This window comes from Girardinichthys multiradiatus, chromosome 13, assembly GCF_021462225.1.
Source record: "Girardinichthys multiradiatus isolate DD_20200921_A chromosome 13, DD_fGirMul_XY1, whole genome shotgun sequence".
NCBI classification, from domain to species: Eukaryota; Metazoa; Chordata; class Actinopteri; order Cyprinodontiformes; family Goodeidae; genus Girardinichthys; species Girardinichthys multiradiatus.
Genome location: NC_061806.1, coordinates 29424003 through 29440988, shown reverse-complemented (window position 1 = coordinate 29440988; position 16986 = coordinate 29424003). Strand labels below are relative to the sequence as shown.

The window sequence follows — 16986 nt, the reverse complement described above, 5'->3', positions numbered from 1 at the left end:
CTCCTGAGGCCAGAAAGAAAGCGAGAGCGAGTTCAGGACAGAGACGGATGGATGGAGAGAGAGATAGAGTGAGAAGAAGAGGTGAGAGAACGAAGATAGCTGAGGGATGGAGAGAGAGTTGGTGCTGTCACGGATATGCAGGGAGGCGTGTAAGACATGGTCAGTGTGTCAGTGGCCGGATCTTCACCACACTTAACGTGAGATGGACACACACCCTCAGAGGAACTCTCAGCATGACACACCATCTTCCCCTCTAATCTTTCTCCAACTGGTGTCATCTGACAGGCACTCAGCAGTCCCAGGAGAAGCCAAACGAACTCAGTTAAAAACTTTATTTGACATTGACTTGATTATGCATTGACCTCATGAGGTCACATCGTCTTTTCAGATTCTGACTCAAAAGTTACTGAAAAAGTTACTGAAATATCCTTCATGTTTTTCTTGCTTAGAGACACATCTTCTTGAAAATGTTGCCAACAGCTGCTGATCTACGGGGATCGGATGGATATACAGGTCCTTCTCCAAAAATTAGCATATTGTGATAAAGTTCATTATTTTCTATAATGTCATGATGAAAATTTAACATTCATATATTTTAGATTCATTGCACACTAACTGAAATATTTCAGGTCTTTTATTGTCTTATTACGGATGATTTTGGCATACAGCTCATGAAAACCCAAAATTCCTATCTCACAAAATTAGCATATTATTAAAAGGGTCTCTAAACGAGCTATGAACCTAATCATCTGAATTAACGAGTTAACTCTAAACACTTGCAAAAGATTCCTGAGGCCTTTAAAACTCCCAGCCTGGTTCATCACTGAAAACCCCAATCATGGGTAAGACTGCCGACCTGACTGCTGTCCAGAAGGCCACTATTGACACCCTCAAGCAAGAGGGTAAGACACAGAAAAAAATTTCTGAACGAATAGGCTGTTCCCAGAGTGCTGTATCAAGGCACCTCAGTCCGAAGTCTGTGGGAAGGAAAAGGTGTGGCAGAAAACGCTGCACAACGAGAAGAGGTGACCGGACCCTGAGGAAGATTGTGGAGAAGGGCCGATTCCAGACCTTGGGGGACCTGCGGAAGCAGTGGACTGAGTCTGGAGTAGAAACATCCAGAGCCACCGTGCACAGGCGTGTGCAGGAAATGGGCTACAGGTGCCGCATTCCCCAGGTCAAGCCACTTTTGAACCAGAAACAGCGGCAGGAGCGCCTGACCTGGGCTACAGAGAAGCAGCACTGGACTGTTGCTCAGTGGTCCAAAGTACTTTTTTCGGATGAAAGCAAATTCTGCATGTCATGCGGAAATCAAGGTGCCAGAGTCTGGAGGAAGACTGGGGAGAAGGAAATGCCAAAATGCCAGAAGTCCAGTGTCAAGTACCCACAGTCAGTGATGGTCTGGGGTGCTGTGTCAGCTGCTGGTGTTGGTCCACTGTGTTTTATCAAGGGCAGGGTCAATGCAGCTAGCTATCAGGAGATTTTGGAGCACTTCATGCTTCCATCTGCTGAAAAGCTTTATGGAGATGAAGATTTCGTTTTTCAGCACGACCTGGCACCTGCTCACAGTGCCAAAACCACTGGTAAATGGTTTACTGACCATGGTATCACTGTGCTCAATTGGCCTGCCAACTCTCCTGACCTGAACCCCATAGAGAATCTGTGGGATATTGTGAAGCGAACGTTGAGAGACTCAAGACCCAACACTCTGGATGAGCTAAAGGCCGCTATCGAAGCATCCTGGGCCTCCATAAGACCTCAGCAGTGCCACAGGCTGATTGCCTCCATGCCACGCCGCATTGAAGCAGTAATTTCTGCCAAAGGATTCCCGACCAAGTATTGAGTGCATAACTGTACATGATTATTTGAAGGTTGACGTTGTTCGTTCGTTCGTTCGTTCGTCGTCTTCCGCTTATCCAGGACCGGGTCGCGGGGGCAGCAGACTCAGCAGAGACGCCCAAACGTCCCTCTCTCCAGACACCTCCTCCAGCTCCTCCAGGGGGAGCCCAAGGCGTTCCCAGGCCAGCCGAGAGACATAGTCCCTCCAGCGTGTCCTGGGCCATCCCCTGGGCCTCCTCCCGGTGGGACGTGCCTGGAACACCTCCCGAGGAAGGCGTCCAGGAGGCATCCGGTATAGATGCCCGAGCCACCTCAACTGGCTCATCTCAATGTGGAGGAGCAGCGGCTCTACTCCGAGCTCCTCCCGGATGGCTGAGCTCCTCACCCTATCTCTAAGGGAGTGCCCGGCCACTCTACGGAGGAAGCTCATTTCAGCCGCTTGTATCCGTGATCTCGTTCTTTCGGTCATGACCCAAAGTTCATGGCCATAGGTGAGGGTAGGAACGTAGACCGACCGGTAAATTGAGAGCTTTGCTTTTCGGCTCAGCTCTCTCTTCACCACAATGGACCGGCACAGCGCCCCCATTACTGTGGCAGCTGCACCGATCCGTCTGTCGATCTCCCGCTCCATTCTTCCCTCACTCGTGAACAAGACCCCGAGATACTTAAACTCCTCCGCTTGAGGCAGGAACTCCCCTCCAACCTGAAGAGGACAAGCCACCCTTTTCCGGTCGAGTACCATGGCCTCGGACTTGGAGGAGCTGATCCTTATCCCAGCCGCTTCACACTCGGCTGCGAACCGCCACAGCGCATGCTGTAGGTCTTGGCTAGAGGGGGCCAGCAGCAAGAGACGAAATCCACTGGTCCCCAAACCAGACCCCCTCCGGCCCTTGGCTGCGTCCACCACCGGGTTCTGGGATTGCCGCCACGACAGGCACCGCAGACCTTACGGCCGCAGCTATGGGCAGCAGCATCGACAATAGATGCAGAGAACATGGTCCACTCGGACTCTATGTCTCCAACATCCCCCGGGATCTGGTCGAAGCTCTCCCGGAGGTGGGAGTTGAATACATCCCTGGCCGAGGGCTCCGCCAGGCGTTCCCAGCAGACCCTCACTATGCGCTTGGGCCTGCCGGGTCTGTCCGGCTTTCTCCTCCTCCAGCGGATCCAACTCACCACCAGGTGATGATCAGTGGACAGCTCAGCCCCTCTCTTCACCCGAGTGTCCAAAGCATGCGGCCAAAGGTCTGATGATACGACAACAAAGTCGATCATCGACCTCCTGCCTAGGGTGTCCTGGTGCCAAGTGCACTGATGGACACCCTTATGTTTGAACATGGTGTTCGTTATGGACAATCCGGGACTAGCACAGAAGTCCAATAACAAAACACCACTCGGATTCAGATCGGGGAGGCCGTTCCTCCCGATCACGCCTCTCCAGGTGTCACTGTCGTTCCCCACGTGGGCGTTGAAGTCCCCCAGCAGAATAATGGAGTCCCCGGGAGGGGCACTTTCCAGCACCCCCGACAGGGACGCCAAGAAGGCAGGGTACTCTGCACTACCACTCGGCCCGTAGGCTGAAATGATAGTCAGAGACCTCTCCCCAACCCGAAGGCGCAGGGATACAACCCTCTCATCCACTGGGGTAAACCCCAACACGAGACGGCTGAGCTGGGGGGCAACAAGCAAACCCACACCAGCCCGCCGCCTCTCCCCGTGGGCCACTCCAGAGTAGAAGAGAGTCCAACCCCTCTCAAGGAGATGGGTTCCAGAGCCCACGCTGTGCATGGAGGCGAGCCCGACTATTTCTAGTCGATATCTCTCGACCTCCCGCACAAGCTCAGGCTCCTTCCCCCCCAGCGAGGTGACATTCCACGTCCCTAGAGCAAGCCTAAGCATCCGGGGATCGGGCCGTTGAGGTCTCCACCTTCGTCCGCCAACCAATCCTCTTTGCACCGGTAGGTTGACGTTGTTTGTATTAAAAACACTCTTCTTTTATTGGTCGGATGAAATATGCTAATTTTGTGAGATAGGAATTTTGGGTTTTCATGAGCTGTATGCCAAAATAATCCGTATTAAGACAATAAAAGACCTGAAATATTTCAGTTAGTGTGCAATGAATCTAAAATATATGAATGTTAAATTTTCATCATTACATTATGGAAAATAATGAACTTTATCACAATATGCTAATTTTTTGAGAAGGACCTGTAGACCACAAATGACTGCAGCTCCCTCCACGCATTAGCAGCTCTGGTAAAGATGTTTAAAAAGCCTCATAATTAAGTCATTTTATAGCAACAAACAATCTTGTAATTGAATCTTTGATGCACAGTGAATAAACCCAATAAAGAAAAGTAGCAAAAAATAAATAAATAAATAATTAACTACACTGATAAACATAGAAATCAGTGATTTTTAGTATCACTGATTTCGAAGATTTTTAGTATTTTTAGTACTTGACCTGTAAGTTTTTGGAAGATATTAAAAGCTAAACAGGAATGAATGAACTGCAGCATGGAGGAGGACCTGGCTACAGATCAGGATGTTGCTGCTTTAGTTAAAGTTTCAGAGCTGCTCTGGTGCTGCTGGGAAGTCTTCCTGCAGGGAACATGAGAAACAATTTGATTGAAACAAGATCACTGATTTTAAAAGGGTCAAATTTGCTTTGAGATAAAATTGGTTTAAGGATCTCTGAAAGGAAAATCTGATTTGTGTTTCAAATAATGTGATTTACAAGTAGAGCTTAAAAAATGTGCACATTGAGAAAAAGTTCAATATTTTTTGTCACTCATGTCAGAAAGTGAAACTTGTATATTATATAGATATAGAGTGAACTATTTCAAGCCTTTATTTCTAGTAATTTCGATTATTATGGCTTAAAGATGATAAAAAATCAGAATTAAGTGTGTAAGAAAATTGCACGAATTTCCTTTTGCATGAATTACTGCATCACTGCAGCGTAGCATGAAGGAGATCAGCTTGTAGTTCTGCTGAGGTGTAATGGAAGCCCAGGTTGTTTTTCATAACATCCCTTAGGTCACCTACATTGTTGGTTCTTCCTCTTGACAATACTTCATACATACTCTTTGGGGTTCTGGTCGGGCCAGTTTGCTGGCCAATCAAGAACAAGAACACCATGGTCATTGGACCAGCTTTTGGTACATTTGGCAGTATGGGCTGGTATCAAATCCTGCTAGAAAATGAAATCAGCATCTCCACAAAGCTTGTCAGCAGAAGGAAGCATGAGGTGAGGGACCTTCACACTGGACTTCAAGAAACTTGGATTCTGGGACTCTACACTCTTCCTCCAGATTCTGGGACCTTTCCAAATAAAATGCAGAGTTTACTTTCATCTGAAAACAGGACTTTGGACCACTGAGCTACAGTCCAGTTCTGTATTTCCTCAGCCCAGGTAAGACTCTTCAGACGTTGTCTCTGGTTCAGGAGTGGGCTAACACGAGGAATGTTTGTAGGATTTGTCTGATGCTCTGACTCCAGCCTCAGTAATGAGTTTCACTTTCTGGAATGAGTGACAAGAAATATTGACATTTTTGGCAATATTCTATTTTCTGATTCTGTACCTGTAAGATCTTACTGCTGTGAGTCTTGTTATGAGGAAACTTCTTGAAGCTGACTACGGCCTTGAATTTAAACAAAAGCATTGAAGCATTTTGATTGGAACATATTCAACAGTATTTCTTGTCTTGTCTAAAGGAAAAATAGCTGTAGCTGACAGTTTTCTCCTCTTTTGGTCTGCGTGTGCAGAGTCCGTCATGACGTGTTCCTTCCTGACATCTTCTGCCTTCCTGGTTTACAGGAACAGGTGGAAAAACAAACTGTGAACTGTGAAGGTACACAAACATCCTCTGCCTGTTGATTTCCAGCCTGCTTTCTGGTCAGCAGTGCAGCAAATCTAAACAACCATCTCAGATGTCAACATTCATCCGTGTGCATTTTCTATTCACGCTCTTCCAGGCACATTTCAAAGCGTTTGGCTGGAGATTACTTATTTATATTCACCAAATCGCCCTGTATTTGAGTTGTCCCACCATATAAAACAGGGAAAGATAATTACACGTCTCTCTGTTGGTGGAAGGGTTCTCGTAAATTTGAATATTTTTCATCCAGATCCCAAATCATCCAGGCTGTAAATGTTTAATTAAAAATGTATTTATTTAGATGTTCATGCCTAATGAGGTATAAATTAACTTGTGCCGTGCTTTGATCAAAACAGCAGTGTTCAAATATTTGCTTTGAATATTGAGTGAGAATGTCTTCCTTCCAGCAAAATATTATTTTCTGATTAATTTGCAATGAAAGCTGGACAGAAAAGGGAAATAAGTTCTCAGTCTCACTGGGAAAAGCTTTTCAGTGATGTTAATAATCAGAGAAAGATAGAGCAGAGTTGAGCTTCTTAAAAGAGATCTGCGGGATGTCAACTGGTCAGATGTTGTCTCATGTATGTTGCCATATTGGACTTCAAACTTTTTTCTACACTGTTGTGCAAAAAGGTGAAACACGGAATGTGTTTTTCTGTTTGAACAAAGTTAACCTTCAAGATGAAGTCAAAGTTGTATGCAGCACCCTGTAATTTTCATGATGTAGAAAATATGGGCGAATTAGCAGAATTTATTACGTTAAACTACAGTGTACTTTGAATTTCAGAATACCAACGACCTTTAAGGTCACCATGCACTGCTGATACATTTAAAATGCGTCTGCATGATGGATCGACCTCTCAGACAGGATTCATTGACATTCAGTGTGTTTTGATTCAACAGAATATGATTCTGGGCAATTCGATACAACAGATGAGAATGAAGCAAAGGAATAAACAAGAATTATTTTTAAACAATTCAAATAAACTTAAGACGGCTTGTATCATAACTCCAGTACAAAACATCTGTTATGCAATTGATGTCCTTTTTCAAGTCGCAAAAAAACATTTTTTCTTTATGTAAATAAATTATATGATCCTCAGATCCCAAACTGTGGTTTAGAGATTTTGTAATAAGTTCACCGTCTTTCAATTGAGATCTGCCTAGTCCGTGCCAGAGATGGTGACTCGAGTTTGAGACTTAATTCTCAAAAATAAAAGACTTCAGACTAAGACTTGGACTCCTGGTCCTGGACCCAAGTTAGCTGGGGCTTCTTAATAATGACAACTTGAATGTCAACACTAACCGATCGCTGTATTAAATGACTTTGGATCATTTAGGAAAAAATAATAAAATGAACTTACCTCCGACCTCTCACTGTTAAGCTAACTGTGTCCTTCACTTCCTACTGGAAATATCAAAATAAAAGCTCTTCCTGTTCTCTTCATTCAGAAGTTCACTCTATAACTTATTACACTTTGCCTTGTTCATGTGATAATTTAAGCCCATGAACCAACAGGAAAGGGTTTGGATTCCTAAACTACGGTGATGCAGGGTAGGTGTGATCTAGATGTCAGGGATTTGATGAGAAAATGTTTATTTTAGTCGTTAAAGACTTGAGACGTGACTCTGAATTGAGGCAAAAGAGTTTAGACTTAACTTGGACTTAAAAAAAATACTTGTGAACATCTCTGGTCCATGCATTACAGTTTTTATGCTTGTCTAAGTCAGAAAATTATTAAAAATGTCTACTCTGAGAGATGAGTGGGTTAGGAGGTTAATGCTCATAACCTCTAGATAATTATGGTACTTTGAATGCCGTTGAACCTAAAATTATCAAAATACTTCTGCAAATTCTATAAACTCATAGTTTCATAGTTTTACACTGAGCCCTCTTCACACAGAGCATACACTGGGATGTGGATTTGTATGATAACCAGTAAGGCAACATAAGAATGTGTGATGGGATGATGTTGCCTGGATGTTGCAGTAAGTCTTGGTCTAGATGTTTCCTTGTTGGGTGGATATTTTGTTGTGGACCTCCTCTCTGAAGCATTAACCCTCATTTAGCTCTTGGATTTTTGCAACTCTCCAAAGCAGATGTTCACTTTCCATTTTCATTCCAAACTACCGGACGTCTTTCAAGGTTCGGGTTTCTCATCAGAACCATTCGAAACGATCCGGTTCGTTTCTGCCATAACAATGTACAGGGGTTGGACAGTGAAACTGAAACACCTGGTTTTAGACCACAATAATTTATTAGTATGGTATAGGGCCTCCTTTTGTGGTCAATACAGCGTCAATTCGTCTTGGGAATGACATATACAAGTCCTGCACAGTGGTCAGAGGGATTTTATGCCATTCTTCTTGCAGGATAGTGGCCAGGTCACTACGTGATACTGGTGGAGGAAAACGTTTCCTGACTCGCTCCTCCAAAACACCCCAAAGTGGCTCAATAATATTTAGATCTGGTGACTGTGCAGGCCATGGGAGATGTTCAACTTCACTTTCATGTTCATCAAACTAATCTTTCACCAGTCTTGCTGTGTGTATTGGTGCATTGTCATCCTGATACACGGCACCGCCTTCAGGATACAATGTTTGAACCATTGGATGCACATGGTCCTCAAGAATGGTTCGGTAGTCCTTGGCAGTGACACGCCCATCTAGCACAAGTATTGTGCCAAGGGAATGCCATGATATGGCAGCCCAAACCATCACTGATCCACCCTCATGCTTCACTCTGGGCATGCAACAGTCTGGGTGGTACGCTTCTTTGGGGCTTCTCCACACCGTAACTCTTCCGGATGTGGGGAAAACAGTAAAGGTGGACTCATCAGAGAACAATACATGTTTCACATTGTCCACAGCCCAAGATTTGTGCTCCTTGCACCATTGAAACCGACGTTTGGCATTGGCATGAGTGACCAAAGGTTTGACTATAGCAGCCCGGCCGTGTACATTGACCCTGTGGAGCTCCCAATGGACAGTTCTGGTGGAGACAGGAGAGTTGAGGTGCACATTTAATTCTGCCATGATTTGGGCAGCCGTGGTTTTATGTTTTTTGGATACAATCCGGGTTAGCACCCAAACATCCCTTTCAGACAGCTTCCTCTTGCGTCCACAGTTAATCCTGTTGGATGTGGTTCGTCCTTCTTGGTGGTATGCTGACATTACCCTGGATACCGTGGCTCTTGATACATCACAAAGACTTGCTGTCTTGGTCACAGATGCGCCAGCAAGATGTGCACCAACAATATGTCCTCTTTTGAGCTCTGGTGTGTCACCCATAATGTTGTGTGCATTTCAATATTTTGAGCAAAACTGTGCTCTTACCCTGCTAATTGAACCTTCACACTCTGTTCTTACTGGTGCAATGTGCAATCAATGAAGACTGGCTACCAGGCTGGTCCAATTTAGCCATGAAACCTCCCACACTAAAATGACAGGTGTTTCAGTTTCATTGTCCAACCCCTGTATGTTCAGCCTTGGAGAAAAATGGGAGCAGAAATTCTCCCTCGCTGTCTAAGTGCCAACTGAAGTTGAAACAGTTTCAGTCCCACCTCAGCGTCCCAGGGCCACGACCTCAGAGAACAGCTGAAAGTGTTGGAGTTGTACTGTGCTCTTTCCACTGACACACAGGCCACTGCAGTGTTGTAGTGCTGGAGGAGAAAAAGCTCTCAGCATTTCTTCTGCAGTTTCACCAGGCACGCTTTAATCCATTTTAAATCCCCAGAAAAAAAAACCTTTGTTTTTTTTAGTCCCATTTTCATTTTCAGTTCTCACCTTAAAATCATTGTGTCCTCTTCAACTTGTGTCATATTTAAATTCATTTTCTCCCTTTCAGATGTGTGACTCTCAATTTGTTCAGGCACCGTTGCCTGGCCTAAATTGGCTCTTACAGCTTTACGGCGGCTATTTTAGTTATCTCCCCTGCTGCTTTTAGCTCGGCTTCCCTGGGGCCTGAGTGCCACATTCAGCCCTCTCAGTTGGAGCAGAAATGTGGAATAAATACCCATGATGTGAGTAAGGGAAGGATGGTTGATTACCAGAAAGTCCCAATATCTGGGCTGTTGGTTTACATAAAGGATCTTCCTACACAATCTGCCTACAATATCTTCTATACACACAGAAATGTGAAAGAATGTTATACCTGACATACTACTTATGATAATTTTTACAATTTATGTAATAAACTGGGAAACGAGAAATATTAACGTGCACAAGTAAAGCTGGTTATCATCCTTTAAAATGATTACAGTGGTTGGGATTTGGTAATAGGAAGCAAAATGTTTTCATACCATTTAGATGTATTTTACAATTTGTTAGAATCGCAAACTTTTTTGTTTAGATTTTATGTGAAATAATTATTCTAAAGTGAAAGGAAAATGATGCATGATTTTTTTTTATTTTGGGGCATTTGTTTGTATTGAGCTCCTAATGAGATACTGTACAACCACTTTTCACTGCAGTTTCAACTGCAAGACATTAGGGAAATGTCTCTATCCACAGACTGACATTTTTGCCTATTCTTCGCAAAACCGCTCAAGCTCAGAGTGGATGGAGAGCATCTGTGCACATCAACTTTAAGTCTTGCTACTGATTTCAGGTGGATGTAGATCTGGACTTTGACTTGGCCATCGTAATACATGACTATGCTCTTATCTAAACCAGTCCTTTGCAACTTTGGCTGTATGTTTAGGGTTGTTGTCCTACTGGAAGGTGAACCTCCACCCCAGTCTCAAGTATTTGCCACCTCTAACAGGTTTTCTTCCAGGATTGTCCTAGATTTCGCTCCATCAATCTTCCAATAAACTCGGACCAGTTTTCCTGTCTCTCATGAAGAAGAACATGTCTACAGCATGATGTTTTCACCACAATGCTTCACTGTGGGAAATATGTTTTTAGGGTTATCTGCAGTGTTTTCAGCCACATCTTTCGTTATACATGCAGGCCAACAGGTTCTGTTTTGGTCTAATCTGACCGCTGTGTCTCTTACTTGATTTGTGACTAACTTTATCAGGACTTCTTATGGCTTTTGCTCAACAATGTCTTTCTTTTCCTCACTGTCCCAAAATATTGGTGGACTGTACAAGCAATAGTTTTCCTGTCAACAGTTTATCCGGCCTTAACTGTGAATCTCTGCAGCTCCTTCAGAGTTACCATGACTATTGGCTGCTTCTCTGATAAAAGCTCTCCTCTCCTGACATCCTGGTCGGTTCAGGAGAAGGTCCATGTTTTGGTAGGGTTTGCAGGTGGTCCATCCTCTTTTGATGTTCAGATGATGGAGTTCTGAGGTGTTCAAAGCTTTGGATATTGTTTTATAATCCATCCCTGCTTTAAACTGCTTCTGTTACACACAGATGGACTCTGTTTAGTAATGAGGTGGCTTCTGAAGGTAATTGTTTGCACTGGATTTTTATAGGGGTATCTGAGGAAAGGGGGGTGAAAACAAATGCATTGGTTTTTCCAGGTTTTTTTCTGCATTTAATGTGAAAATTAAGCATTATTTCCTTCCCAGTTGTAACATATCATACTTTGTGACTGTAACCTGATGAAATGTAAAAAAAAAAAAACTGAACTAGTACTTGTTTTTTGTGCAGTCACTCATAAAATATACTACATGTTAGAACACTGTCTATTATGTAAAATGTACACAACAGAAGGTTTTCTCACAATCACCATGCAAAATTAGAACAGGATTTAGGTCTGTTGGGTGGTTTGTACCACCCTGGTGCCCAGGGGGAGAACAAGACTGAGCAACACAGCAGGAAAACCAAACCCTCAGTACCTGGTGCAACATAAATACCCTGACATGAATAATATTTTGAATAAAACCAACAGAATTCAAAACGTTACCAAACAGAACACCAAAGCACTAAATCATAATCCTACAGACATGACATGGCTTTGATTACAAGCTGTGGAGTCGCTCCCGTTGAGCTCCACACACATCTTCAACCCAAAATACTTCCCTCTGGATATGATGGTATGTCTAAATGTACGGGTTTCTGTTTTATGGTTGTCTTACATATGTCTGTGAGCGGTCTGCTGCTTTAGTTGAGACAGAGAGCTTAAGGAGCTCCAGTGGAAAATTCTGCAGAGGAAGTCTAGGCCTATTAACTGTTCTCAGCCTTGTTTATCTAACTTTAATCTCCCTTCTAATAAACAGGCTGTTATCTTTTTTTAACTACATGTCTACTAATTATTTGGTTTAACATGTCATAGTTTCCTGTCTTCCCCTTTCCTCCATCCTTTCCCTGTTTGCATGCCTCCTGCTTTGTCATGTCTCCTGACCGGGCCATGATATGAGCAGCCTTATTGCCATAGCAACCACCAATCTAGCAGGCCTTAAGTGGAGCTCGTTAATGAAGTTTCTGAGGAGAGCCGAGAAGATTTATGAAGTGAGGGAGGCCGAGGCAGGAAAAAGGGCCAAGGGGACTAAAAAGAAGAGAGAGCAGTGGGTCAAATGTTAAAGGCAGAGTGTGGGTTGCTGGAGAGGTACTCAGGGGAGGAAAGTAGGAGATCTTGTTGTTTCTAAGAATAGATCCTGGAAACTAAAGCCACTGTGATGCCATGATGTGTATTACTGCAGGAAAGTGTTCTCCTGCTTTGACTCATGGCATTCTGTGGATTGTTCGGTGTTTAATCCATCGCTTCACCACCCTTGTCATTCCCAAGTGGCAGCTTCCACTATCTGCCAGAACCCCAAAGGAAGGGGAGCAAAAAAGAAAGGGAGAAGGACAGGGGAAGACAAACAGGAAGAGGAGGAAGTAAAACACAAGGAGGATGAGAAAATATGCATGAAGGAGAGAGGGGCATCATGTTGAGTACATATGTAAGTGGAGGAAAAGGATAAAAGGGAGACAGAGAGGTGGAAAACGAGATAATCACTGATACATGAAGAACAAGAAAGGGAGAGTAAACAAGACAGAGAGGCCAGAGTAATGAAAGGAGGACAAGTAAACCGAATGGATGGAGAAATGGGGAGTAAAGGACAGACGGAGAGATGGAACGAGAGAATGGCTCTCTCCACAGTTCAGTGGATTTCTTTCAAGTTTCCAACTCATCATCTCCGCAAAGGGAATGTGAGATGAAATGAATAGCATGATGCGAGGAGTGAGTGGGTGGACTGGAGGATGGGTGTGTGTTTGTACTTGTCTTTGTTTGTGTTGAGGATGCATGCTGCTGCATTCGTATCTTTGTGATGGGAAGGTAAAAAAACACCCTTTAAAAAGCCCATGTTGGATTTGTGATCCTGATGGCAGAAAGCAGGTGAATTTGAAAGGATCAGGACTGCATGCCTCAGTAAGATGATACTTTATTAGATTCCACGGGAGACAGAGAGCTCTGGACATGAAGACACTAAAGATCGTGTTCCACTCAATGTAATATCAAAGTATTCCTCCATCATGTTCGGTCGTGTTTGTTCCTGTTTAATTGAATGGACATTATTCATTTTATTGCTTCAGATAGAATATCCCATGAAGCCTGCTCTGATGCTAATGTTTAAAACTGTCTAAACCAGTTACCTTACTGACTGAAGTAACTGACATTATTCCTTTACCTGGACTGAACAAGAACAGTACTCTACCTGAACAAAAATAGGGCAGGACTTTCCCCTACTGGGCCAGGACCTTTACTCAAAGTGAAACAGACACCTGTTTGGGACACAGGATTTTATTGAAATGTAGCAAAAGGTTTCCTGCGATGTACAAAAAATGTAGAATTTAGGTTTTTCCAAATCTGGATTAGTAAAGGAATGGAAAATGGCATTTACTATTGAGTACTTTGCAGTACTATTGTCTAAAAGTTTATCCATCCATCCATCCATCCATCCATCCGGAACCAGTTCAGTTTAAAAATGCAGTTTTCTCTAGACTTAAACTTCTATTTCAGAGCAGCGTTGCTAAACAACGCCGCAGATAAACAGCTTAATTTGTATGGTCAGTAGGAACAGAGTTTAAAAGCTGAATTGACAGTGAGCTGGTTTTCTTTTTGTGAGGCAGAATAAGGTCTGGGGCTGGAATGGTGGTTAAGGGAATTGGGTTATGCCCTGGTGGACAGTTGGGATTTGGAGGCTGGGTGCACCTGCCAGGGTCTGCGGATGCCTGAGGTTCACATACCCCTCCGTTGGAACTCTCCCTGGCATCCTTAGGGATCTCTGGGGGGTCCCTGGCTTTGGACTGCACTGTCTTAGCTGCGGGTGGGACGAGTGGGGCCACTCAGGGAACTGGCCTCTAGGGGGATTTGTGCTGATGCACTGCTGCCCATCCCCTCCTCCTTAACATAAGAAACACCACTCACCTTGAGGTGTGGGATGATGCACATGGCAGGCATGGGGAAGACACCACACAGTGTCCCCCTCAGCTGCTATATTTGGCCCTGTTCTGTACCTCGATTTTAAAACACCAGAGACACTTTGTGATTTGGGGTTAGTGTGGGGGAAGCTCTGCAGTCGGTAAGCAGTGGGGTCTCAAACACTGAAGCCACAACCCCAGTTTGATTGAACTTTAGTCATTCATATTTGCATTCATAGCAACATTTCACATTACCACAGACAAACGAGAAAGCATTCAAAGAGAACGAATCAGTAGTGTTACCAAATAATTTATCATTATTTATGTGCACTGATGGCTAATTTTCAAGAAAGGTATCCTGAATAAGTTAATTTTCTTACTGGGTGAAGTCATTACACAAACAACCTTATTGTTGGAAATGTCTGTGCAGAAGAAAATTAATTCGTTACTGGTGGCACTTTTATATGGTTTCCAAAACTAACCTGTAAGTTACAGGACAGTATTACAAGTTTTCTCACATAACAATCTAGTCTCAAAACATTGACTGTGAGTAACAAAAACATACCATCTAATTTCTCAGAAAAGATCAATATACATTCCAGAAAATACCCTGTATGTTCTGTAAGAAGTACTCTGTAAATTTAAGGAAAAGGTTACAGATCACCTTCCATCTCGGTCAGGTTTCAAAAATGAGACTTTAGAAAAGGATAAAGCATCAAAAATGGTGGAGCATTAACTGTAGCAGTTGATAAGGTTACTAAATTACATTTATGTATTAAGCAGTTCTATCAGTCTCATTAATGAAATATATTATTGTTCTCATCAGTATCAAAATCTATCTAATTAGGTTTAACAGTTTGAAGGTTGTATCTGATCATGAATTAGTTATGGGTCATTTCAAACGCTTACTGAGTTCTAAAATAGCTGAAAAGATCATTACTTTAATGAGAGTTATTTGACATAGCTTACATAACACCTTCATGGTTATAAATATTGTGTTTGGATATGGTTGAAAAGGTGAAGCATCCTCATCTAAAGGATATAGGATTATTTCAGGTCAATCAAACATTGTGAAGTCCATTTTAACATATCCAAGAGGAGTAAAGAGTGGGCATCTGTATGGGAATGTGCATGCAAAATGTCAGAATTTTACATTTATAACACAGTACCCTAGATATACCAGAAAATACCCTATTATTTCCGGGGATCTTACTTGTAAATTCTGGGAAAGTAACCAAAAGTACCAGGTTATAGGTAACTGATTTTTAGAAGTAAACTGTAGAGTTCAGGGAAATCATTTGTAACTTCCAGGAAGGTGATGTGAATCAGTAATGAATTCCTACTAAATAAAATGTCATGTGTTTTCAGGAAACAATGTGGTAGAAGTCTGGTTTCTTATTTCAGTTCAGTAGATAATCCAAAGAAAGGGAAATATTCCATCTGTCAATAGTTAATTAAACGCTTGTTTGTGAGTTTGTGCATATATCTTGTTGCTGTCATATTAAATGTTCATTTTCATTACTTTTTTCCTCCACTGAACAGCAAAATGAAAGAAAACATTGATGTGTTGCTCAGAAATCAATAGTCCTTGTTTGACTTGCTGTGATATTTAAAACTGGTTCAAGCAAATGCCTTCTGCTCTGTTTACATGACCCCTTAACCCGGCTTTAATAAAGGACAAGAGAGAAGAAGAGATGCAGAAGGGAGAGAAATGAATAGGCAGGATGAAGACGGCAAGTTCTCCCTTCTTTCACTGCTCTCTCCTCTCTCTTTCTTAACCACTTGCGCCATCTTTTTATTCATCCCCATCTGTCTGTTTAACCAGGATTGATGAACCAAAACAGCGACAGTTCAGCCAAGATAAAAACAGAGAGGAAACCCTCACCTCTGCTCACCCAGCTGCTCTCCTCTATTCTTATTCTGTTTTCACACTTCTTCATTTTAACAAATTTCAGCTTCAGCCACGCTGAAGTGTGTCCTTTTTAATAATGTTTGATATCCGGCGCTTTCTTTCTCCGTTCATCCATTTCCACCCAGATTATATATCTGCTCCTGTCAGACCTTAAAAATGTCTTCACTTGGATTATAAATTTTATTTCCTGTCCATCCATCCCACATCTGTCCATTTACACCTCCATGCGTTACATCGGTCCTCCATCGACTCATCTCAACACCCAGACAACAATGTGCTTTAGCACTGGCTTATCTTCTCATTTCACACTTGGATCTTTCTATTTTTCTTGACTTATTTTTTCCCCACCGATGTCCCACTGATCTCTAAATAGTGGGATTCATAGCTGATGGTATCAACACACAGAGCTGCAGTTGTTTCATAATTAAATCACTATTTTCAGCGGATCATGTAGAGAAACAATAGTTGAGAAAATAAATAATACATTTTTTAAAATAATTTGCATCCCATTTATAAAGCTATTAAATTGTTGTGACGAGAAGAGGCTGATCTGTGGTGAGATGCCTCCTCTCTTCACACATCTCATCTCCCGTCAGAAATGTGACTGCCTGAAGCACATTCTTTTCATCTGCGGCAAACTTATTCGTCTGTTAGGGCTTTACAAAACTCAGTAGGAACATTAGAAAAGATTTTGAATTAATTCCTTAACTAATCTGCCGTTTATGATTACAACAAACTCAGATAATTAAAGTACAACACAGACGTTTGCTGTTTTAATCTACAAATCAAATCAAATTATGAGGCGCTACAGTGTCTGCTCAGTAATTTTGGTTTGGGTTGTTTATGGATACAAAATAGAAGTAAGTCAGGTTTTATGGACAACTGGAAGGTACAACGGGCTAGAAAGTGATAAAGGGCCCGACTAGACCAACCAAAGGATTGTCTGCATGCGTTTTGGTCAATTCCAAGCTGGGTTTTTGTGTTTTCCTGTTAGTGAAGCCCTCCTGGCTCCAGAGCCTATGTGATTCAAAATATAAAGGATAAGAATGGTGCA

At 42.8% G+C, this 16986-nt stretch overlaps 1 protein-coding gene across 4 annotated transcripts in view; it reads left to right on the top strand.

Moving 5' to 3' along the window:
- The window catches only part of pvrl2l (PVR cell adhesion molecule related 2 like), a 396229-nt gene that overhangs the window by 280586 nt on the left and 98657 nt on the right, over positions 1-16986 (top strand). The gene's annotated exons all lie outside the window — the stretch shown is intronic.